At 49.4% G+C, this 23,366-nt stretch overlaps 2 long non-coding RNA genes across 2 annotated transcripts; one reads left to right on the forward strand and one right to left on the reverse strand.

The window, feature by feature from the left end:
- Positions 1 to 10,162: 10,162 nt before the first annotated feature.
- LOC137485503 (uncharacterized) lies at positions 10,163 to 11,716 on the reverse strand. The gene is made up of 2 exons (XR_011005335.1): positions 11,610 to 11,716; positions 10,163 to 10,708 (listed from the first exon to the last, which is right to left on the reverse strand). It is a non-coding gene; the product is annotated as an uncharacterized lncRNA (long non-coding RNA).
- An 8,801-nt stretch (positions 11,717 to 20,517) lies between these two features.
- LOC137485527 (uncharacterized) lies at positions 20,518 to 21,777 on the forward strand. The gene is made up of 2 exons (XR_011005355.1): positions 20,518 to 21,222; positions 21,256 to 21,777. It is a non-coding gene; the product is annotated as an uncharacterized lncRNA (long non-coding RNA).
- The last annotated feature ends 1,589 nt before the right edge of the window (positions 21,778 to 23,366 follow it).

A 23,366-nucleotide genomic window follows, 5' to 3' on the forward strand; every position in this document is an offset into this window, starting at 1 on the left:
CAGCAAAGGTGCCTGTGTCTTCAGAGGAGAGCCAACACCTGGGGACTATGGTGCAGGTGATAAGGGAGCCACACTGATGAGCAAAGAGGGCACAGGGGTACCGAGCAGCACAGAGCCACCCCGACGTGTCCCTCAGGATTCCCCAGAGGTCACTGGAACAGCCAGGGGCTGTCACACCTGCCAGGGGTGGCACTCATAAATTACAGCCACCTGTGCCAGCCGGGAGGTGTAGCTGTTTGCAGGCAATTGCATGTGAAACAGGCAGACAGGTGTCATCAATCCAGCCTCAGCCCGGGCCAAGTCCTGCCGTTCACTCCTCGGATTCAGAGCACCAGCCACAGCCTGGAACTGACTGGCATCCTTAGAAGCCAGTTCTGAAGGCAGGTTTTGCTTGGAGGAACTGCTGTGTCCCTGCATTGCCACTATCCCCAGAAAAGAAGTGTGCCTAATGGGGGAGAAGAGTAATCTCATTTGATATGAAATTATATTAGTGACAGTTCATTCCTGGCACTGCTCAGAGGGCTGGGCCGGTTGGATGGTGCTTTCATGGTACTTACTGATCCAAAAGTAAATAACTGAAGAAGCAAATGTCACCAGGGTATGGGGAATGGGGAGAGAGCAGCAGCAGGAGCACATGGGGATGAGGTCAGGCACCATCAGCAGCCCAGCACACAGATAGAAAGGAGAAAAAAAGGGCAGGGATGAAGATGAGCACAGGAAGAGGAAAAGGAGGAGTGGATAGCAGGAGGGCCTGCTTGGTTATCCCAGGGTGAAGGAATTTCCTGCAGTGGCTTAGCTGCCCTCAGTGCCCATAGCTCAGAGCAGGCAGGGGCTGGCACCCACTGCCTCTGCTTTGCCCCAGGGAAATGCCAGGCTCCAAGCAGGACAGGCACACCACACATCTCTATCCTCTTGCATTTCTTCACAAGACACTTCCACTGAATGGAGAGTCAGCAATTTGTATGCAGCTCTACAGGGCAATCAGTGCTGTAGAACTAAATATATGCACCCTGATAAAGCCCTCATAAACACCAGGTCACTGCCAGATTTCTGAAACAAAACCTCATCACCTGGGGCTTTATCATGTATCACCAGCCTCCTGGCAGGCAGGGCCAGGGTGAGCAGAGAGCACCCGCACAGCCCATCACAGGACACCTCTGGCCTCACCAAAACTTCAACCCGTGGGTCTGGGTGCACTGGTGAAAACTGGTGCAGGTGTTCATGGCCTGGCAGCACACCTCCATCCCTGCAAGGTTACTGGAGGTCTGAGCCAGCTCAGAGATGATGGCTTTGCAGCTGGGGACCAGCCATGAGAGAGATGCTCCCAGTGCAGAGGAGGAAAAACTCTGCTCTTGGGTCCACGGACTGACCCTTGCCTTGTTCCTGCTGTCAGAACATAACACCTGCACTGTCATTTAGCAAACAGATCAATAATTAGTTATTTCTGCTTAAAAGCAGCAATAAAGTACATTATTTGTGGTTTATTACTTACAGTTACTAATGTAATAACATGAACTGGCGGTTTAAAGATTTTGGGAGCTAAGACTGCACAGACAAGAATCCATCTTTCACATTAAAGTATTCCAGGGAGTGGGAAATGACCTGTTTCTGCTTTCAAGTGTCCAGGGGCAGCAGGCCATGTGAAGTGCCCTCTCCCCCAGCCATGGTGGTGCTGAGCTGCAGTTCCTGGCAGAGCAGCACGTTCTGCAGGGCTGGGTTAGCTGCCCCTGGGCTGGGGTTTGCAGGGCTCTCACATCAACTGCTTTGTTGCAGGAGGTGGTGAAGCAGCCAAATGGACTGCAACACAGCCAGGCCTGGCATTCCCCAGGAGCAGAGGCAGTCTCTCACTTTCTTTTCCAGTCTTGTCCTTGCTGACAGCTCTGCTGCACCACATGCAAATGTCAGAAATGTCTTGTTTTCTTCTGCTCAGAAAGGAGAGGTTTGCCTTGTCCACAATGAGGTCCCAAACTCTCCTTCTACCACTCTCTCATCTCCTCCTGCTCACTTCAGGCTGACTGTGGTCAATAGACTTTTTCTTGTGGCAGCCTGACTTACTTTGCCACAAGTCCAACAAACATCCCAGAAAAAAAAAAAAAAAAAAAAAAAAAAAAAAAAAAAAAAAAAAAAAAGGAGATTTCTTTTGGTTAACGCCTTCAACTAGCTCAAAGTGGGTGTGAGGACCACCAGAGCTAGCACAGGAAATCATAATCAGGAGATGATGACCTCTAAGGAGACCTCAGTGGTTTCTCCTCAGAAAGCTGAACAGACACTGTATCTCCCATTTTTCCCTTTGTTGAGCGGGCTGGTGGAGGAACAGCCACTTTCCATTTTGTCTTGGTTTGAACAAACAGGTGTCTGCTAAGGAAGGCAGGAGCCTCCCCTGAAATGGAAAATGGAAACCCCCTCCCTCTGAATTATTATGATTTTGAAATTAAGGGCCTCTCAGGCAAAGATAAGGGAATAGGAATAACAGTTCTTTATTAGGAAAATTAAAAATACAAATGCAATAGTACAAACAACAAAAAAAGAAAACAAACCACTGCCAGAGTGAGAACAGGCCTGGCAGCCTGTGGGTCAGGGTGGTGGCAGCAGTCCCATCCCATGGTGGCTCAGCCCTCCTGCAGTGCCAGCTGTGCTTCTGCTGGAGCAGGGATCCTGCACAAGGCTGGAGTTTTCCTCTGAAGCTCCAGGGCTGCTGGGGATGGGCCTGGGCTTCCTCTGGGAATGCAGTGGGGAAGAAAGCTGCTCCTCTGGGAATGCAGTGGGCAAAGGCTGCTGTGGTGTGCCAAGGTCAGATTGTATCCAGGTAGGAATGCTTGGCTCCTCCCCTGGGCACAGCCTCTCCCCATGGATGATGGAATTTTCTCAGCCATGCAGGGACACTCACTGGCCATGGACAGCAGAGATCTCCTGGAGGGAGGATTGGTTGTGGGAGAGATAAAGAAAACTGCCCATGAACAGCAGAGAGCTGCCCCAGCTCTGACAGATGGCAACAGAATGCACATCCCCAGCTAAATCTTCCAACCTAAGACACATTTCCAGGGTTATGTTCTAGTGAAGGCTCAGCTGTGACTCACCTGCCCACAGAGGGGACAGCTCGGTGTCCACACTCACTCTTTGCCGCTGCCACAAAAGCTGCCAAGCCCAGCTCTGCCCGTTCAGCCACTTCCAAAGCTCACAGAGCTCTCTCTCTGTGCCTTCATGCACAGCTGTAAAAGCTGGATTTGTTTTTTCCCATGCCCCCACCAAGGTGGCAAACCCAGCTGTGCAGTGGGTGCTGCCCCTCTCGTTGGGGATGCAGAGGTCAGCCACAGCCTGTGCTTCTTGTTTGTAGAGCCCACTGAACATGTGCTATGGAAGTGATAATCATCAAAGAAATTATTATTTTTTAAATGCTGTTTATTGGCATGCCATTTCAGGACAAAGAGGTTTTTTCTTCCTCCACATTATCACAGATATCACAAAAGGAAGAGAACAATTAGGGCTATTCCCTGAGCCATTCCCTCAATGGTTTGTGCAGGGCAGTGTATTACAGGAAAGCAGCACTGTTGGTACTCTAAATCATTCGTACCTGTGTTGAAATATTACTGAATTAATTCCTTGTGCTGGGAACAGTTCCCACATGATCCATCTGGGATACAAGGGCATGTGGATGGATCCTCAGTATCAGGCTCCTCGTCCTCACCATGGTCTGATGTTTCTCTCCTGCCATCACAACATCCTCACTGCAGCATCATGACAAAACACGTAATTCTGATCAAATACACCTGGGGGAATTCTTCTGTGGCAATTAGAGAGGGACACCATGATTTTACTGTAAATTAGAGCCCAAATATCTACAGAAAGTGGGGACAGAAAGAAGGGGCCATGCTCAGGTACATTATTGAGAAAGACTGGTTTTGCTCATCCCTAATAAACCATCTGTATGTGATGCTTCACCCAGGTGGCCATGAGGTGCCCTCTGGGGTTTGCCCAGTTCTCAGGGGTTCCATCTGGGCAGTGCTGGGCATGGCCAGGTCTCTGGACCAAGAGAAGATGAGTTTAATGTGTTGCATCCTAAAACAGGGCTTGGTCTGGGCAAGGCTCAGCAGTTCCTTGCAGGAACCTCCTCTGCCCCAGCAGCAAAAGCCCAAAAGCTGAGCTGTGCAGGGAACACCCCTAGCCTGTCCTGGGCCGGGCACAGCAGCAGGGCAGCTCCAACCTGAAGAGCATAAGAATTGCATGAGGAACATCTCTGCAGAGCACAGCAGGGCAGGATTAGGTATTTATGGTTCTTCAAGGCTAATTTCACAAGCAGAGCCAGCCAGCCAGGAAGAGCCTTCAGAGCAGCACATAACCCCAAAAGTCCCAGAGCAATTATAACATGGACAGAGGGCACACAGTGGTTGTTTGGATGGGGAAAGGAGACTGCCACGTTGAAACAGAGCTGCAGAGGAGCCAGGCCAGGCTGAAGGTGTCCCTCAGGCCAGCTCAGGATGGTGTTTTGGGTCTTGCTGGGTCCTTGCAGAGACACACTGTCGAGCAGGGGAATATAGCAGGCATCACACCCCACTTATGTAGCTCAGCAGTGCCAGAGGCAGGGCCCATTAGCCACAACACCTCCTCATCTCTTTTCACAAATAATTGCTCACAGTTTGGGTTGGTGCCACTGATCTCTGTCCTGCTCACCAGCAGCTGCCCCATGCACCCATGGGGTCACCCCCAGCACTGGCCACATTTCCCTTCCACAGGGACCAGGCTCTTGCAGGGGTTTGTGCTGTGTTTTTAATTACAGGCTTTGATATGAAATGCTCCTGAATATGTGCTAGAGCAGCACTTTGCTCCCACCCCCTTCCAGCCTTTCTTGGTATCAGAGGCCAAACCACAATGAGGGAAATTTTTTGTTCCATATCTTTACGGTGCTTCTTCCAGTAGCACATAAAACAAATTAGCCACTTAGGCCATTATTAGGCACTTATGGCCTTTTGATGTTTATGATTTATAACAGCAATTTGCACTTATGTAGCACATTTCAGTTGAGGCTAATACAGCAATGATAGTGCTTTGCATTGCAGTCTCGTCCTCCCTCCCCAGCTCTTGGAGAGCTCTGTGAGACCACGCTGGGAGCAGCAGCAGGGAGCTCCTCTGGGGTGCCAGGAGTCCTGTGCTGCTGGGCATCTCTCCATCATCTCTCCATCTCTCCATCTCTCCATCTCATCCCCAGACTGGGATCCATGCTCAGGGCCAGCTTTTGTGGCCGGGCACCATGGCCCTGGTTGAGGAAAATGCTGCAGGACAGGCTCTGCAGTCCATGAGAGCTGGTTCAGCTCTGTGGTATACACAGGAGGGTCTGGTTTTCCCTTAGCTGCTGTTTTTAGCTGCTCTTCCAGCAGCAATAACAAGCTTATTTCCTTGTGTGAGCAGGTGCTTTGCTCCAGCCCCGGGCTGGGCAGGGAGAGTCAGCCGGGCACCCCTGTGGCTGGGCTGGGCTGCAGAGCTCAGAGCAGGGCCAGCAGGTCCAGGGGCACGGCTCTGCCCCTGCATGTGGCACCTGGGATGTGCTCCTGGTGTTGGGTCCCCAGCCCCAGCACAGCTCAAGGCAGGAGCCTTGTGCACTGCTGAGCCCACACTCAAAAGGAGTCAAGCTCTCCTGGCCTCTTCAGAAACCCAAAGTCCAGTGAAATGTGGCAGGAATTCTTGGCTCTAGGCATGGTTTATATCCCAGAGCAGGCTGAGTCCTCCTGTGCAGAACCCAGCCCACTGTCACCTACAGCGTTTCCTCTCTGGATTTACAGGTGACTTGGAAAGAGTTATCTGCCTGTCCTGGGATCTTATTTTCTCCCTCAGCTTTGGCATCTTGCTGCAGGTTAATTTAGCTCAGTGAGAGAGCCAGGAGTGCATGTTCCCAGCTGGGGCACAGGGAGGTGGATCTGGGCTGTCTCCTCCAGGCTTGGGTGCTTTGCCCTGCAGAGGGGGTGGGGGGTGTCATTTGTTTGGGTCTTGGTTCCCCCAGCTGAGAGGTCAGGACATCCTTGTTTCTTCACAAGGATGTTCTCACAGGTCTTGCTACTTCTTTGTGAGGTGAAAACCTCACAGGGTTCTGTCTGAAGGGCAAAGCCAGCTGGAATTTGCTGCAGAGGATGGAAGGTGGGAAGGCAGGTGGAGGGTGCTGGGGCTGGGGCTGTTTCTGCACTGTCTCCACATGGGCTGGGAGTTGCAGGTTCTTTCACAATCCATGGATAATCATCTCAGTACTCTTCCCAAGTCACAGCTGCCCCTCTGTTAGCTCCTAGGCACCCCCTTGGCTGCCTTTCCTCCTTGCACACTCATGGGGAGATGCTCAGAGGCAGCAGAAACAAAGCTGTTCTGAGCCAGTTCGCCAGGATACAGGTCTGACAAAAACTGCTAATGATGCAAACTCATTATCTGTAAACATGCCCTATTTCTTGGAGACGTTTTAGAAAATTAAACATGCTGTTGACTCAAAAGTTTACCTTTATGCAAATCAAAATGTCAACATCTGGCAGGAAGACTCATGGATTTTTTTCCAGCCTGTCTGTAGCAAGGGGCTGCCTTCTCTATTTTGGTTTTGCCCAGACACTCCTCATCATAATCATGCTAAGCACATCCTGAAGTGATTTTTCTGGTAAAGGCAAGTGTAGAGAGCTAAGCATTAAATGCTCTTTCAAAGCCACCAGGAATATCAGTGTTTGCTTGTTTTCTGGTCCGTAACAGATGCTGGCATTCAGCATTTGGAGTGCCTCCGGAAAAAAGGAAAAAACAAAGATTGCCACGACAAGGTTAGCAAATGACAGTTATTTGTCAGCAAATCTCCTCCCCCCACAGTGAGGCTGCTGCTTGTGAATGGGAGCTCCTGGCTCCCTGTGGGCTGTGCACAGAGGGGCACAGTGTGACAGGCAGAGCTCACTTAGAGCCACCAGGTTACAAACAGCCTCACAGGTGTGGTGCTCACACCCAACCCACGCTGGCAGCCTTTGGCACGCTTTAAAAGGCACTTGGGAGGAATCAGTAATGGCACGTACTGCCTCCAACAGACCCTCTGCTCACTGGCACTGGCAAAACCACTCAGGCAATAGAATTCTAAGATCAGCGTAACTCTGATGAGTTTAAGGGAGCTTTAAGAGATATTTAAGGGTAGGCATATTCACCCACACACACCTGCACATCCACACAGAGGATCCAGTGCCAGTGTAAGGCCCTTCTATCTGTGCCCAGCACAACCTCCTGGTGACTGACCCTGCACAGGAGTGATGCAGAAGTGCCCAAACATCCCCCCTTGGCCTCACTTGCCCACTGTGGGCGTTCTCCTTCCACCCCAGTCCCATACCATTCCCTCCTGCCATTCCCTCTTGGATTTCCTTCTTTCCCTCCTTTGTAGCCTGGGAATTAAAAATGCCAACTTTTCATCAGCTTCCTTCCCTAAAGTGGGTCTCAACCATGGTGCAGCTGCTTTCCTGCTCCTTATTAACCACCATGCAGCTCTTGCCCCTGGATTCCCTCTTGGGCCAGACCTGCTGTTGGCACACTGAGCTCTCAGTCATGCCACAAGCACCAAGCCCTTCCCACAGGCTGTGCTCCAATCCTATTCCTACCTATGGGAAATGCAGGGGGAAGCAGCTCTGCTGTGCTGCTTGGCAATGTGCAATGAGCTTGAAGCGCTGACGTATAAATAAAAAACAGTGGACGTGCACATAAACAAAATCTATTGCATCTTCTGCTTTCTGGAGTCAAGTGCTATGCTGGGAAAACATTGCCTCTTCATCAGGTTTTATCTCTGGCAATCAATTCATTGGGCCAACTGAGAAGCTTTAGAGGAAAGACACAGATTTTCCAAGCTTTGTTTTCAGAGATGGCCAATCCTCTCCATCACCCTGAAAATGAGTTTCTGAGCAAGACTGGGAAAATGCAAACCCAGTGGGACCCAGCAGAGCTTTGGTGCTCCCTCCTTCCCCCAGCACATGCCAAGCCTTACCATGGGGTTCCAGTCACATTGCTGCCACCACTGCCAGGACAGGACAGTGTCCCCAGGCTGGCTGTCAGCAGAGGGTTTAGTGCAGAAGCACTGCGACTCCTGTAGAAGAAAAAACATTGCTGCAAAGGGTTCACAGGCTGCTGTTTTGGTAGTGAGAGTGTTATTTTTTTCCCTCATGGCTATAAATCTATCGGTTACATTCTTCTCAGTGCCACAGGGAAAATGCTCTTTTATGAGAAAGGCGAAGAGTGGAGTGAGCGAGCTGATATTACCCTTAAAGGAGGCTGGGGCACACTGGCGCAGTCAGGAAGCCTTTGGGCCAGTTGCAGAATTGATTTTGCTTTTCTCAGACACAAAACATGCTCCAAACCCTGGCTGGCTGTTGGCTGAGCACATGCTGGTCCCACCAGGAGAGTGGGGGAGTTTGCTGCAGAGCAGAGATCAGTGATGTGCTGCAGCCCTGCCTCTTTCACCTGGTCTTCTCCAGGTGCTGGGTGTCAGCCCCAGGCATCACGGCCTCACTGGCCTGGCCTGAGCAGCCCCCGTGGTGACTTCTAACAGGGCACTTTGGGGTTGGTTTAGGCCAGAAGAAGGCAGAACTGGCCACACGTCCCTGTTGGCTTCGCCAGAGTTCCTGTGGCTTTGCCAGATCTGATGGTCATTACTGATGCTGGGCCATCCTTCAGCTGCCCTCCAAAACTCCAGGAAAGCACTGGGCTCAGTTGAGCTGAGGGTTTCCCACCCACACAGCCACACCACACCTGCCAGTGTCACCTGGGGCTCGGGCTGAAACAGGAAATGATTCTCTGGTTCGGAGATCACCGAGAAGTTGTGTCCCCAGCACTGGAAGGACACAGCTGGTGGCTTCCTCAGCATTGTGGATGGCTTCCTCATCAACCCCCATCCTTTTCTTCCCTAAGCACTGAGGTTTGGGTGACACTTGTGAGATTTGGTGCTTTTCCCCCAGACCCTGCAGTCCAGTGACAGGTTAAAATTTCTCTGCAACCACAGGAGCTGGCAAAGAAATTTCCTCTACAACACCTGGTACAGTCCCAGAGTAACAAGAGCACAGGTGCTGAAGCTGTAAGAAAAGCATTAGAAGATATCACAGTGCAAATAAACTGCAAGAGAAGATGAGGCAGGAGCTGCAATAAGCAATATTTGAAGGTCTTCCCTTCTCCAAGAGCGTGTATGTCCCAGCAGTGTGCTGATCCTGGCGCTGGCTAATTCCCCTGATGGATGATTTCTGTTGTGGTCAGTAGGCAAGCTCCAGACTAACCCACTGAACTTGCAGGCAGGCTTCAAGCTATCTACCATAGCAGCTTTGGCAGTGAGAGCTGACCAAGGGGGGCATGGAAGGAGCCAAAAAATGATGTTACCCATTGCCAAAGAAATACATCACAGCACACAAAGCCTCGCTGCCAGATATACCTTGGGCTGGCCACAGCCAGGAGCTGCAGAGCTGGCCTTGTCACAAGAGCTGCTGACAAATGACAAATCCAGGCAGATGAGGAGGAGGATCAGCAGCCCAGGCCACAAGAGAGGCCATTGTGGGGCTGGCAGGGAGCACGGGTGCGCGTGCCAGGCTCCTTTGTCACCCTGCTGCCACTCAGGGCAGGGACAGGAGCTGACAAAGGCTCCTCAGTGAAAGAATCATCTCTCTGTGTGTGAAATGCAATTTGCAGTTGTGCTGGGCTGATGGGATTCAAATGCAACTTGTTGTACCAGCACTCCAAATAGAAAGCCTCGCAAGGAAGAATTCTTAAAATGCTCCACTGGAGATATTGTGGCTGTCTCACTCCTAGGGAGGTGGAAGGTGAGGGTGGCTAAGGAAGAGGGGTGGGGAAAACAGAGAAAAGGAAGCATAGATGAGTTCTGCTATGCAGAAGCTATAGGCTAGAAAAGTCTGTAAACTAAACTATACTCCAGAAAAGCAAAGAGACTGGTGGTTATCCTATGAAATCCCTCATTCTGCATTGTGTCAAGTTAAAAATGGAATCTTAAAGGTTTGCCTGTCTTCTAGGAACTGAGCTGGGACACAGGTGAGAACCTGTTATGCTTAGATCTGCTCTCTTTATGGCCTGGGTCTCCAAATCACTCAGAGCAAATACTTTTCCATCTATACATGATAACACTCATAAACATAATCATAAATGTGCAAACTTTGGGACTGTCTTGATCTCAAAAGGATTGTGTTTTTTTTTTTTGCTGTTTAGTTTCAGGCAAGGAGAGATTATACCATGGAGCTTAGTAGAGTTGGGCTGCCTCTTAGCTTTATAATCCTTCCTTTGCTTTGTGCTCAGGATGAACGTGATACTGTTCCCAGCCTCGTGGCAACCCTGGTGCTCAGGGCTTCCAATTCTGCAAAGCACTTAAGCATATGCTTAGCACCAGGACTAGCACATCAAGCACATGCTCATGTTGCCTTGACTTAACTGGGATTAGCACGTGCACTGAGAGCTGGAAAGGGTCTGAGGAGGTGTGTGCAGTGCCTGGCTGTGAGTTTGTGTCAACAGGCTCTGCAGAGCAGGAGACACAATTGACCACGTCCTTCAAATTAAGCATGTGCTCAAGTTACCTGTTCAAATTAACTCTTATTCTGTAGGGCAGCACCTGACACCGAATCTTCAGGCAAGGTGCTCAAATAGCAGGAAACCAGCCCCAAGAGCAGCAGGAGGCTCAAGGGGAGCAGGGCAGGGTACTGGATTCATCCAGGGGATGCTGAATACAAGAGTTCTTTGGGAAGCTTTGTTACTCAACGTGTTTATTCCTCCTGAAAAAAACTCCTCTCTGCAACTACAGTAGAAGCTGAGCCAGACCATCTTTTGCCCTTTCTGAAGCTTAAGCCTGGTTTACTTTGCATTTTCCTGTCTAAAAGCTGTCTAACATCTTAGGTAATTCACAGAGGTAGAGAATGGTTTGGGTTGGAAGAGATCTTCAGGATCATCTCACCCCACCCCCTGTCATTCACAGGGACACCTCCCACTGTCCCAGGCTGCTCCAAGCCCTGTCCAGCCTGGCCTTGGGCACTGCCAGGGATCCAGGGGCAGCCACAGCTGCTCTGGGCACCCTGTGCCAGGGCCTGCCCACCCTCCCAGGGAACAATTCCTTCCCAATATCCCATCCATTCCTTCCCCTCTGGCAGTGGAAGCCATTCCCTGTGTCCTGTCCCTCCATGCCTTGTCCCCAGTCCCTCTCCAGCTCTCCTGGAGCCCCCTCAGGCACTGTGAGGGGTTCTGAGGTCTCCCCAGAGCTTTCTCTAGGCTAAACAGCCTCAACTCTCTCAGCCTGTCTCTATAGCAGAGCTGCTCCATCATAGCTTCTGATAGTTTCACCTTGTAGTAACTTTCACCCCAGACATAAAATTCACATTTAACCATTTAACCAGTGCCATAAAGACATCAGCCTTCCTTGCCCAATTTTGTCAAGTGTGAGAGTTAGCTGTGGGCACCAGTATCCCTGGTGCCCCTCTCTGAGCTACTGTTGTGTGTGTGTGTGTTTTATTTTTGTGTTTATGGATGGCTCCAAGCAGAGATACCAAATACCAGAGTAGCACTTGCCAGCATTCTGCTCTGTTTGATTTAGAAATAAGCTGTTACATGACCCATAAAACACATGAAGCCTGGTGACCCCTCACCTTCTGCTGTGGGGACACTTTGAAGTTTAATAGAAGTGGAAGCTGGGAGCCTTTCCCTTGCTGAGCAGATTAATGTCACCTCACTTCTCTGTGTGCCCACCTTTTCCCATCATGTAAGAAACCAACACGGGTGAGTGTCCCCCTGTCTCTGTCAGATTTAGCTGGAGGTGACCAATGCTCCTTGAGGCAGGACACTGCGTGTGCTTCCTGAGGCTGTGTCACAGTACAGGACATCCCTCTGGCTGCCCTGGTTGTCTCGAGACCTGGCAGGGGGCTCGGAGACCTTGGCACAAAGTCGAAAACACCTGTGGCTTCGATTTTAGCCTGTGGAAAAAGCTGCCAACTCTGTATGAGGAATTACAAGCCACAAGGGTTTGAGTAGTGTGGTAGTTGAACTAACACAGGGTGAAAAAGAATGGAATTTTGGGATTTTTAGAATGGGGTTCAGGGGACAAGATGGAGGGATTTGGGTGTGTCCTGACCTTCTCCTTCTTGTCCTCCATGTCTTGGTGTGATGGTGACACTTTTCTGTTGGTTTAAGGTACAGACACACTGTCCAACAGAAATGACAGACATTGGCACGTTATTGTAAACATGGCACACGGAGTTTTTGGTATAAAATGTGAACACCACCCTGAGGGCAGACAGAATGCCATGGCCAACCTGCTGGACAGAGCTCAGCAGGACAGAGAGAGAATGTGATAGATAAGGGAAAATAAACAACCTTGAGAAGCTGATCCTATGCATTCAGACTCCTTCTCTGGCTGCACGGGCTGGGAGAACAAGGACTGTTACACTCCTGGGGTCACAGAGACACCCGTACCCTGAGAAGGCTGGTTTTCTCCAGCAACTGGGTTAACAGACAGGAGGAAGTTGTCAGTGGTTGGGAATGAGGCAGCAGACAAGCAGAGGGCAGCCCTGGTTGGGGCTGGTGGGAAGGAATAGGGTCCTTGGGACACACCTGGAGCTATCCCACAAAAAGCAGGAGAGCCAACTGGGAAGCTTAAAGCCCTGGTTTTGTTTGTGCCATAAATGATGAAAACATAGGAACAGCAAGAGGCTCTGTTAAGGAAGATGCTCCTTTCTCCTGACTTTGAAGCCTCCACCTGGTGTCTAGGGAGGAGCTGGAGGCCCAGGAACCCATCCCCAAGGTGGGAATCCCCCTTTCCAGCCACACTTGGCTGTGCATGTGTATTTCTGCATCCAGTAGTGTGAAAATCCAATGGTATTGACTGGACCACGCAGGAAATAGAGTGTCTCAGCCCAGCAAAGCCCAGATCAATCAGCTAATTACTTCATAGGAGGTTTGCAGCAGGCAGCTGCTGGTCCCGGACAGACCCTCTCAGCCCATCTGCTGCCAGGCTGAGCGTTTTGGGCTTTCCTGGCAACCCTTTAGTGCAGGCCCTGAGGGGATCTGCAGGCTGCAGAGCTGTTCTCCTGCCACGGCCAGGGTGGATTTGCTGCTTGCCTGTCTGTCTGCCTCAGTGGGCTCAGGCAATCTCACTGAATCTGTTCTTATCGATTTAGGGAAAGGCTTTGATTCTGAAAACTGCAAGCTCTTACTCACGAAACTATGACAACTTGGTATTAGCTGCAAATCAATGACCTTTTTAAATGCAGTCTAAGCAACAAAACTCACTTACTGCTAAACCCTGATAAGCCTGGTTCTGGGACAAGTCAAACCTTTATCTTAACTGCCATATGATCTTTTCCAGCTTGATAGTTCCATTTACTGTATCAATAAGGATTATAACCCATCTGCAGTGAGTTTTTACCCTCCCTGGAAGCTCTTGTACAGCAGATGATATTGAAAAGGAAATATTTTTTTAACTTCTCTTCATACCAAGTATTTCCCAATATATTATTCTTATTCCCTGTTTCCTTTCCAGCTCCTTCTGTCTGCCTTCCTGATCTTGGCTGTTCTCAGGCCAAGCAGAAGCTGTGAGCACAGCAGAGAAGGTTATTCAACGTGACAGAGCTGTGGTTGGGATGGGACTCGTGCTGCTACACGAGTGGTGGCCACAGGCTGTAGCTGTCCACCTCCAAACACCAGCCTAGGGACACTTGTGGGGTTCCTTATCCACACTTCTCATCAGTGGGTGGGACTAATCCACCAGGACTGGCATTGCTGGGTTTGGACTGTGCCAGGAACATCGGCATCATCAGGTTAAATTCAGACTTTTTTTGGTGGAGTGATCCATAACATAATCCCTGCTCTTGAATTTTGTTTCCCCCCACTATGTGGGTGCTGAGTCTGTCCCCCAAGGAAAGTCCCATGGGGCTCCTTCTACCTGGGCACCCTTTAGGTGGCATTTAGCCCCAACTCCCTGTGTAGGCATTTGGAATGAGATACCTAAACACCTTCCCAGCGTGGCAGCTTCAGCTCAGCAGCTCAGGAATTTGGGAGGCTGCTCCCAAATGAGAAGCTGGTGCAGTCAGATGCCACATCAGGCCAGCTGGGTGTCATCACAAAGCAGCAAGGCAAAGCCTGAAGACTGGAGGCACTGGAGCATCCCCACCCAGGCTCTGCAAATGCCAGGGAATCTGGTAGAATAATGGGCCCATTTATTCCCCCAGGGGGGAAATGTCAGAAAACACTGAAATGAGAAAAAAATTGCCTCTTTGTTCTGCAAATGGTCATCATTGTGAGAAAGTTTATCCACCCTCTGGGAATTCATTTAGCATCATCAAAGAGAGGCTTTACAAAAGTGACTTCTTATTTACCCACAGTGATTTTACTAAGTAATTTCTTTACTGGAAGGAAGGTGAAGTGGAGTTACCCACGCTGAGAGATGCTGTGTCTCTGCTCTGCAGAGGTGCAAAGGTACACGGCAGGGGAAGCTGGCTCCTATTCAGCAGTGATTTAAGCCACCATGAAATGCTGTAGGAGCTCCCTTAGCCACGGGAATGCTCTCACAAGGGTCAAGCTGCTCAATGGAGCTGATTTTTCCTCCCTTCCCATGAAAGGGTGGTTAATAAGATGTTTGTGTGTACAGGATTTAACAACTTTCAAATGCACTGGCCAGCCATGAGCAGCCTGTGGGAGGCCTCGGGGACAGCACAGAACAGTGTTTTTACAAGGATGTTTTATTTATGGTATTCATGGCTGTTGCCATTACAGGCCCTGCAAAGATCAGACCTTGCTGTGAATATATATTCACTGAGGAAATCATTCTGGCCCCAAAAACCTTACACTGAGCACCTCAAACAGACATGTTCTCATGGAAAGCATTTTCCTGCTCCAACAGTGTTGGTTACTGGTTTATGTAAAAAAGCCTTCTCGTCTTTTTGCCAGATTCATACCTTCACATTTCTAAAAATTATTGCACCGAATGCAACCAAGTAAGAAAATAGATGTTTTTCCAGCCTTCTTGGAAATCTTGATTTTTTTTTTTAAGCTTTGAGGCTGCATTGTAGCCGAGTTTTGGTCAAACCACAACTCCACTTCTTACAAAAGATAACTAAAGGCTGTAAAGTCAGCCTTTCTTGGCAATAACTCTGCCTTTAGCAGCCTCCCACTCTTCTCCAAGACATCCATCAGCCCACAGTCACCCCAGAAAGGCACCAGGACTGGGCACCCAGGGCACATGGGGTGCCACAGAGGCTGCCCAAGGCTGTGCTGGGACCGATGGGTGTGGGGCTCCTTACACAAAGCCAAGTTCACAACTGGGCTTCAGACAGACATTAGCAAAAAGTGACTTATTTTCCACACTGAAATCAAAAGGGGAACCCCACACCCCACCCCCAGTTCTGAGTAATTTCGCAGCTTAGGAATATTTCACATTCTTCTCTCACCATAATGTGAAGGCCAGATATAACTTACTGATTAATGGGGGCCATGGAGTGCAATAAATGCAGCTTTAAAGGAAATTCATTTCGCAGCAAGCACAATCAGTCTTTCAGAACCCCACCCCCTGTATACACTGGGTGTTTTTTGCCTGCAAATTTAAGAGTGCCTGAGGGAATTAGGTACCCAGGTCCCATCCAGGGTCTGTGGGGTTTGGCTGTTTGGTTCCTAGAAATGCCTCTATAACCCTCAGCCCCCAGGGGTGTGTCCTGGGCTGCCCTCCCAGTTTGAGTTCTTGCATAGGTAGGCTCCCTAAAATACTAATAAAAGCTTTTCACTCGACTTTTTTGGTTTTTTTTACTGTTTTACTAGTGGAGGGGTGAGCTGGGGTCCCACAAGTCCCATGTGAATGCTGTGGCTGGCCTGAACTCCCCAGAGCATCTTCAGCTGTGGCCAAAACAAACGAAACTCAGGAAGGGAAGCACTGCTGCTGAGGAGCACGAGCACACTTGCTACTGAAAGGTGTTTTAGTGCTTGGGGAAGTAGCTGATGGGACTTGTCTGGTGATTCAGGAGAGGAAAAAGTGACTTATGATATAAGGGATGAGAAATGTCAAAAGAGGAGTAGAAATTGTGCACTATAATTACTCACTGAGAGTCACACAGCCAAAATTGTACCCCCAAGCTGCTCTGACGAATTAATCAACACCTCCAAATTTACAAATTTGTAGATCCGTGAGCTTTTCAGGTGAGTATTGCACATGTGGGGGAAGCCAGGCCAGTGCTGGTCACCCATCCCTGGGTGCTCACAGCACTGGGAGGCATTTGAGTGTCTCACATGGTTTTTGTACCAGTTTTCTTACTCCTGGGTGAAGTGGGATCACAGAATCATTTATGTTGTAAAAGCCCTCTAAGATAATTTAGTTCAACCATCCCCCCAGCACTAACCCATGTCCCCAGGTGCCACATCCACAGGGTTTTTAAATCCCTTCAGGGAAGGTGACTCCATCACTGCCCTGGACAGCCTGTTCCAGTGTTTTACAGCATTTTCAGTGAAGAAAATTTCCTAATATCCCATCCAAACCTCCCCTGGCCCAGCCTGAGGTCGTTCCCTCTCCTCCTGTCCCTGTTCCCTGGGAGCAGAGCCCGACCCCCCGGCTGTCCCCTCCTGTCAGGAGCTGTGCAGAGCCACAAGGTCCCCCCTGAGCCTCCTTTTCTCCAGGCTGAGCCCCTTTCCAGCTCCCTCAGCCACTCCTTGTGCTCTGGACCCTTCCCAGCTCCGTTCCCTGCCCTAGACATGCTCCAGCCCCAGCAGAAATGCCTGTTCTGTAGTGAGGGGCCCAAAACTGGCCCCAGGATTGAAGGTGCAGCCCAAGCAGGAGGTTTTAAAGAAGAGCTAGGGGGTTGCAAGAAACCAGGACATCGACCTTTAAAAAATAATTAGGGAGGGAAAGGAATGCAAACTCTTATTATTGAAGATGCTGCACTGGGAGCTGCTGGTCGCTGAGCACTTGGGCAGGAAGGTTCCTCAGGCAGGTGCCAGGTCCCTGCCTGGCTTGGAAGAAGCCCCAGGTGCTGGTCTGTGCAGTAACCCTCTCCTCTCCTGAGCAGCAGAGGTGGCACAGACACACTCAGGCCAAGCACAGCCCTCAGTCTGTGTTTGGGGTCTCCATGCAGAGACTGAGCCTACAAAACCCCTCAAGACTGGGCTCAGTCTGACAGCTCTGAATCATGGCTATGTGGCAGAAACAGCTGCTGTTTATGAGATGAATTCAGTCCGTGCTCCCTTCTGACAACCAGGAGTGCTTGGGTCATGTTTGGAAGCAGCATTGTGCCCAGAAGGTGCCACAGAGCATCCTGGCCACCGTTCAGCCAGAGGGTCTGTCCTCCTCTGGGCTCAGAACAGCACTGCTAGTTCAGTTCTTCTGTGGCAAACTGGCACTTACTAAAACCTGGTTCCATGCTGTATAATTTCTATGGCTTTTATTAATGCAGACAGTATAGGCTCTATAAAGAAGAAAAATTACCAGTGGAAGATAAAACTAAAATACTAGTTGCATTACAATCACATTCTAGTGCTGCAATAAATTGCATGAAGCCAATAAAGCAAAACTAACTGAAGATATTTGACACAAACCAAAAATGAAATGAGAGTCATTATGCAGTCTGCTACAGGGACCTGCCTTGATGTAGTTAAAGCAATAAACTACCTGGGAGTAATCTTTACTTATTTTAAATTGCATATTCCAATTGCAAAGCTGTTTCTGGCATTTTTGCCACACTTACTTTAGTCTTCTCAGAAAAAAAATTACACGTCTGGATAAGTCATGTCCTATTAAATGTGCATCATATCTGCAGCACTCATAAGTCACTTGAATCATAATATTGTTTATTCTAACATTAGTCATTATTTTCTGTCACAAATTAGCTGTTCTCCAGAAGAGTGGAAACGAGATGGAGCCAAGGTTGCAATTATTTCCTCCATCCATGTTGGCACACGGAATAGATGAGGTGGCTATCTCTACAGAGGAATTATCATCATCGGGCCATGGGTCAATTATAACAAATGTATTCATGCCGTTAGCCCCCAGGTATCTTCAATAATAAGAGTTTGCATTCCTTTCCCTCCCTAATTATTCTCCTCCATGGTCTGGCTGACCCACACATGTGTCAAAATAAGCAGCAGCAGTGCCTTTTGCAATATTCAAGGTTAAACCCTCCCAGCCATCATTTCCTGCCAGCCCCTCTAATCCTCCCTGCCCACGGGATATTTGCATGCAGATAAGGTGCACGGTGTGTCTTTGCCATGCAACCAGTCCTGCTGCTAATTAATTGTCTGCTGTGCTGCCTTTTTGAGCAGAGGGAGCAGCCCTCCCCCCCTGCTGCCAGAGAGGGAGGGGATGTGGTTCCTCTGCCCTCCAGCCACCCCAGTTCCAGTTTGGCTGAGCTGGTGCTGGAATTTCCCTGTCCTGGACCTGCTGTGCTTCACCACTGGGCTCAGGGCCCTGATGGAGCATTTTTGGTTGGGATGCATTAAGTCTTGTTTGTATACAAACCCCTTTTAGTTAAAACTGAGTGTTTGGCCCCAAAGGGAGATGGCCATTATAGCAGTGAATGGTGCTTTATAAGACAGCTCATTCCCTCAGGGAAGAGGCAATCAGTTGCCCCAGCTGAAGACACATTCATACTTGAATTAAAAACCTTCAATAGCTGCTTTTCTAAATTGCCTCTCATACAGAGCGAGATGCCAGGCTCAAAAAAAAAAAAAAAAAGAAAAAGAAAAAAGTAAAAAAAAAAAAGAAAAGAAAAAAAGTAAAAAGAAAAAAAAAGATAAAACCAGCTGACTTGCATATCAGCTTGTTGCCTTAATAGCACATGTATCCCCCTGGGAATCTGTGGAAAACTAGAGCTTTGCTTCATCCAGGCTTCAGGTGCCCTTCACCCATGTGGGACCAACTGTGCAGAGAAGAAGCTGGGCTGCCTCAGACCCATCAGCATCCTGTGCCAGGATCAAGTGGAAAAAGCTCTTTACAAAATCAGACTGGTTTGGGTTCAAAGGGACCTTAAAAACCACCACATTCCCTCCCCTGCCATGGGCAGGGACAGCTCCTTCTATCCCAGGCTGCTCCAAGCCTGGCCTTGGGCACTGCCAGGGATCCAGGGGCAGCCACAGCCTCTCTGTGCCAGGGCCTCAGCACACCTTGCTCCCCCCCGGGCTAGTTTTGCTCCATCACACCCAGGCTGCCTTTCTAAGGGGCAGGAACAGGTCCATGTACTATTCCCTCCTCTTTTCAGCACAATGGGAAGGACCAGAAGTCTGTACAATCTCATTTTGGACACTGGCTGAAAGCAAGTATCTAAAAGAGACTGTAAATCCAGGGCAAGCCCATATGGACAGATTCCACATGGGATTCCCTGCACAGCCTCTCCACATCTGGTGATCCACAGCTTCCACCTCCAGAGACACAGATAATGCCATCACATTTAACAGCTGTCAACAGATTTTTGTCCCGCAGGTTCAGACTGTAATTGGATAAAGCTGTGTCAATGTTTTGTGTCCAAGGTGTTGTGTGATGGCAGTTTCAGCTCAGCAACAAGCAGGGAAAAGCCACATCTCCACTGGGATCTTGGCCCTGCTTTGGCTGGTGGCTCCATGTCCATGGAAAAGACTGAGGAGAAAGTCTCAAGCTACCTATGCAAATGTTAAAGATTATTTTTTTAGTATTTTAAAAATAAAACAGCTCTCAGGCACTGAAGTAACACCATGAACCCATGTCCCAAGGACACACCTTGCCCCTTTTTCCATGGAGCCTGCCCTTGCCAGACTCAGGCTTGGTGCTCAGTGCCTTCCCTTCCTTTCCCCTCATAATAATTAAAACATAATAAAAATGACAAAAAAGCTTATTATACCTTAATATTATAATATATCTTAAATAACTTAACCTTATAGAAAGGAATTTAATGTCCTCTTTATGCAGCTCTGTTTGGCTTGGTGGGAATTCAGAGCCACCCTTGTTCCCACTGAAGCCAGAGGCAGGACACGAAGCAGCTCCTTCAGAAAGGCCCTGGCAGAGCTGCCTAACACACCTCATGAGCTGATGGGAGCCAAAAGGAAAAGAAAGAGAGGAAGCCCAAGCAAATTTGATAAGAGAAAACCACTGCTTTTCATAACCACTCTACTTGCTTCTTGGTGGGTTTGCTGATTTACCTGTCATTTCCATACAAACACACATGCAGACATTGCAGGGGGAGGTGGGGTGCTGGGGTTGGAAAGTGCCACATTTTCTGCATTTACACAATATTTCCAAACTTTCTGAACATGGGGGCTCTGTTTCAAGGCTGGGGTTTGTTTTACCTAGCCATCCCCAGCCCATGCTGTGCCAGGCCTTATGGCTGCAGCTGCACCTGGAGCTGCTGGAGGTTGGAACCACCTCAGCTCTTGATAAATCAGTGCCTGCTGATTTGCAAGCACACAGCTATTCACCCCACCTGAAGCTGCTTCATAGGGTGGGTGAGGGCTGTGGGTGCACTGCCCAACCTGCCAGGACACTCCAAGCCCCTCTTTGCTGCAGCACATCCTGGCAACTGCAGCCACTTTCCCAGGGAAGCGAGTGGGGCTGGAGGTTTTGCTTTCTGTTTGCAGAGTAAATAAGGGCCAGAAATGTGTGATTCCACTTCAGTGCAGAATCAAGAGGTCTCATCTTGTGACTGAAGCATTCACAGTGCTGAGCACAGATGCCCTCCTGTTCACCTTTAAAGTCTGCATCCTCTCTGTGCTTCCCACGCGTCCTTTGCCTTCACCTCCAGGATGTCTGTCTTGCTTTTGAAATATCACTGCTCTCCTACTGTTAAAGTATGTGGAAGGATGAATCTTTTATCTCCCTTTTCTATTTGGGAGGTTGATTCTGGGTTCATTGGTTAGTTTTAAGATGTTACAAAAGCATCTGCCTGGTGGGATTTAAAGATGACAACCCTCCAGTGTTATTTCAATGCAGGTAATGGCAAGTAGATCCCCCTGCTTTCTTTACACACTGTTAGGAGGAAAAGCCTGTCTGGAATAAGGATGTAGAGATAAGAAGAGATTAGAGATTCAAGCTGAAGGCAGCTTGCTTGCATGGAGAGCACGGGGAGCAGCACAGCTGAGCCCAGCTCTGCCCTTCTGCAAATGATGCCCCAGAGCAGCTGTGGCTGCACCTCCTGGCTTTGGAGGATGTTCCCTCTAACAGGGAGGCTTCCTGCAGCCCCCTAGACTGAGCCCTGGCTGAAAATCCTGGCCTGAGCTCTGTAAGAACATGAGGAGAACTGCTTGTGCTTCCCGTGGAGACAGGTCCACCCCAGGCAGGCACAGTTTGGGCTGCAGGCTCCCCCCAGGGCAGCTGCTGTAAACCACCCCATGGAGTTTCCCACTGGAAAACATGGGGCTGGATTGAACTGAAACTGCTCAAAGAAAGCTGGAGAGATTTCACCTATGTAAAAAAGGACTTGTAACAAAATCAATGATTTCTGAAAAATGCTGGTGTTGTTGCCAATGTGCACTGTTGTTTTACAGGTAATTTGGGTGTAAATTTTTCAGTTTTACTAGATTGCTTGGCATAACTCAAGAGCTCTGCAGGTCTGAGGCACTAGCCTGACTCACACTGCTCAGCTCACTCCTGAAAGCCTGCCCACACCCACAGCTGAGAGCATCCCCTGCTTTATTCTCCTCTGCTTTGTTTCTCAAACACTGAGGAGAGCTCCAACTTCATACGAAGTTGAAGTCATCTAATGTTCTGGATCAAAGTGTCTCCTGTGTTTGTTGTAATGAAGCAATTTGACACTTTTGGTAATACAAACATTCCCAACTCTAATTAGAGGGGCAGCTGTTCTCAAAATCTCCAGAAAACTCTTCCAGATTAGCACAAGAACACGGCCAAAAATCACAGGACACCAGAGGATGGGAATATTTCCTTCCAGCAAGGCTCTTCTGTCTACTCCAGTTCCCCACCCTGCTGCCCCATTCTGATAGAGGAGCTAGAAATTCCTGGGTTTTGTGGTTGCCAAAGCCAGCAGCCAGGCCATTGGGGAGTGCTGGTGCAGGCTGAGGACCAGCATTGAGCAGGTCAGTCCCTTCAGCCTCTGCAGAAGATGAGCAGGGACCCAGTGCCAGGTGAGCTCTGCGCTGCTGCTCCAGGCCTGGCATCCAGCAGGACAAGAAGCAGACTCAGAGAAGGGAAGGGGAGACTGGCTGCCTTTGTGCCATGAAGTTCTGAAGTGCTTGGGAAGTGCTTGAGGTGTCCCCTGCTGTGCTGGGGCCGTGTGCCAGGACAGGGTTTGGCTGTGGGTCAGTTCTCACCATACTCCAGAGCGGGGGGAGCAGAGCCTGAGCTCAGCCTTGGGCAGGAGGGAGCTTAAGGGAGCCTTTTGTGCCAAGACATGGAGCTGTGAACCCAAAATTACAGACAGACGGGTTTAGCTCTACTTTCCACGGGCTGGTCAGGGACCAGCAAGCTGCAATCCTGTCTCAGTTCCCTCATGGAAATTGGGGTGACAACAGCAGATTTATGGGAGCTGCTGAGGCGAGGGCTCGGTGGGGCTGTATTCAGGTTGTGTCCATCTTGCAGAGCCTGGGGAGATGAGCAAAGCTCCATCCTGACCCTGCAGTACAGGAAAAGATGCTGTGTCCAACAGCTGGCCAGACAAGGCTGGATCCGAGCCACAGGCACCGTGGGCTCTTGCTCACGCCCGTGGTGCTGGAAAGCAATTTATTCATTTTGTCTCCTGAACAAGTATTAAGATGAATATCAAAACATAATTGTCTCAACAATCTTTGGGCTTTTATTTATCAGCTGATGATAAGGCTATAGAGGGATATGTTCATTTGTCTGCAGATCTCTGTAATCCTATTAAGTTTAGAGCGATAACTGTTAAACTGTACATGTACACAGCTGTGCACACGTTTGTTGGGGAAGGTATTTAACACACACATACACAGGCACACAGTCTCTCAGTACAATTCCCTGCTGCACAGCCAGGCTAAGTGCCTCTGTGTGGACAACCCACCTCAATTAGCCATGGATCACTCCGGTCAAGGACCCCTCCTAGCAAAACATCAGGAATGCTGCTGGAGCTAGACAGGGCAAGAAGAAACATTTCCCCCTGCATTTTATTCTGAATTTCCTTCCGAGAAGAGGGAATTTTCCTGGATCTGTGTTTCATACCTGGAATCTGTGGGACCAGGCTGGGGCAGAGCTGCTCTCACCTGATGCTTAAATCTACCATTGGTGCCTCCACCAGCACTGCCCATGGGCCTGCAGCACCCTGGGACAAATCCACAGGGAATAGGAGGTTTCTCTCCTCTTCTAGGCTGTATCTAAATCAGGAGAGCCCATCTGGGGAAAAGCCACAGAGACTTTCACCCACCAAATAAAATCAAATCCTGGGCTTCAATAGCAAAGGAAGAGCAATGCTGATGCTTTCAGCCCCAAACCTGGC

This window comes from Anomalospiza imberbis, chromosome 20 (assembly GCF_031753505.1).
Source record: "Anomalospiza imberbis isolate Cuckoo-Finch-1a 21T00152 chromosome 20, ASM3175350v1, whole genome shotgun sequence".
Taxonomy (NCBI): Eukaryota; Metazoa; Chordata; class Aves; order Passeriformes; family Viduidae; genus Anomalospiza; species Anomalospiza imberbis.